Source organism: Manis pentadactyla, chromosome 1, assembly GCF_030020395.1.
Source record: "Manis pentadactyla isolate mManPen7 chromosome 1, mManPen7.hap1, whole genome shotgun sequence".
Taxonomy (NCBI): domain Eukaryota; kingdom Metazoa; phylum Chordata; class Mammalia; order Pholidota; family Manidae; genus Manis; species Manis pentadactyla.
The window spans coordinates 220,586,261-220,588,079 of NC_080019.1; positions in this window are offsets into that span (position 1 = coordinate 220,586,261).

Below are 1,819 nucleotides of genomic sequence, written 5' to 3' on the forward strand. Positions count from 1 at the left end.
ATTTTTAAACATACAGCAGAATTACTAATCCAAAAATATTTACAGCACCTAAATTAATACTTTTGCCACAACAAATATCTACTGACTTGATTTAATTTAATACTAATTTATTAATTACCTAATAGTATAATGAAATGGAATAACTATATTTTCATATTAACTACTAATTACTATTAATAACTACATTTTATATTAAGGTCTCTTAAAATGCCTTTTTCTCCCCATAAAAGACCAAAGCAAAAAGTAAAATGAAGCATTAAGTACTGAAAAACGAGTTTCCTAGCTCAGTGGGAACACACAGTATATGTTCTCACTCTGTTTTTGACTTAGCAGTTCTCTGAATGACAGCCTTGTGATTACATTTCACTGGGTTAAATTTTTCATTTATTACTCTTTTAACTCCTTATTGACATTTATTTCATTATAAAATCATGTGGGATAAATTTGTTTTACTTTTTAAAAGCTACAGAGTCAGTTTAAATTTTTGAACATAAAGGAAATAGTGTTTTGTACCTCCTTAATACAGGTGCTGTAATAATTCTCAAAGTAGCTTTGTGAGAAGGTGAGAATATCTCCATTTGAGAGCTGAATGGTTTTAGAAAATTTTAAGTCATTTACCCAGAGCTGTACAACTAGAAGTCTTGGAACAGGGATTGCAACCTCAGTCTGTCCCAAACTTCTTTCTCAGGCTATTTATCTAATCTGAAGTTATCTGAGTTATTTGGTTACTACTTGTACATGTATAGATTACTAAATTGTAAGAGTTTCAACATGCAAAATTTTGCTAAAGTTAGATAAAATTATTGGACAACTTCTCAAGGGCAGAGTTGAATTATTTTTTTCTAAAAAAGAAAAACAGTTCCTTCATGGCATATTTCCTAGCAGTGAAATAAAATACTCAAACACAAGGGGCCAGCAGATGAGGTAGAAATAACCACAGCAGGGAGGTGTAATTAGAGGATCTAAAAAGATTAATGGGATCTGTGGATTGAAAATTGTCAAAAGGGGCAACCACTCCAGCTGACTGTTCCCTGTTGGTATCTTTATTTTTCAAAGTCAGCTGGAAATCTGGATTTTTGTATGAAATCTGGTTTTTAGTTGTTGACAAAATTTTGAGTTTATTGAGGCCAAATCAAATTTAGCGGCTAGATTAGGAAGGCCACCAATTTGATTTCTTCATATAGCCAAATGTCTGAAGAGCGCATGCCGAAAAGCCTCATGTTAAGTAGGTTTGGTACACATTGATTCAGAGTAACAGTTTTAGTGCTTCTCGGGGTTTGACTGACTCTAGAGGGGACCCGTCTGTGAGTGGGAGATTATGCCTTCCACGCGCTTGTTCTGACCTGTAACTCAGGGAAGACGCCTTCCATCAAGTGGGCTGGATCAAGTCTTTTACACATTGTCTGGTATTCTTAGGCAGATCCAAACCCAGCGTTCCGACTTAAGTCTCAAATTAGCGCAGAATTGGTTAAATATTTGAGACAAACGCTAAGAAAATTGCAAGATCCAAGCTTCACTTTGAATTACTGTTGGCAAGGCTCCAGCTCTTATACGTGAGCTATTTCCTAAAAGGGAACGCACACGGAACTCGCTCGTTCCTCCGGAGGAATCCGTCTCTAGGCGGCTGGTTTCGCCGGTGGTTGAGAGGTCCCGCACTACATCGGGAATCGTGCCAATAGGAAAGGTTCCGCGTTCCTCGGTAACTAATGGCAATCCTGGGCTCCCGGATGTGACGCCAACGTTCCCCTCCTGTTCTTCCGTCTCTTGACGGAACTCTGGGCTCCCGGATTTGGTGGTTGTGTACGTGGAAGGAGCCAGC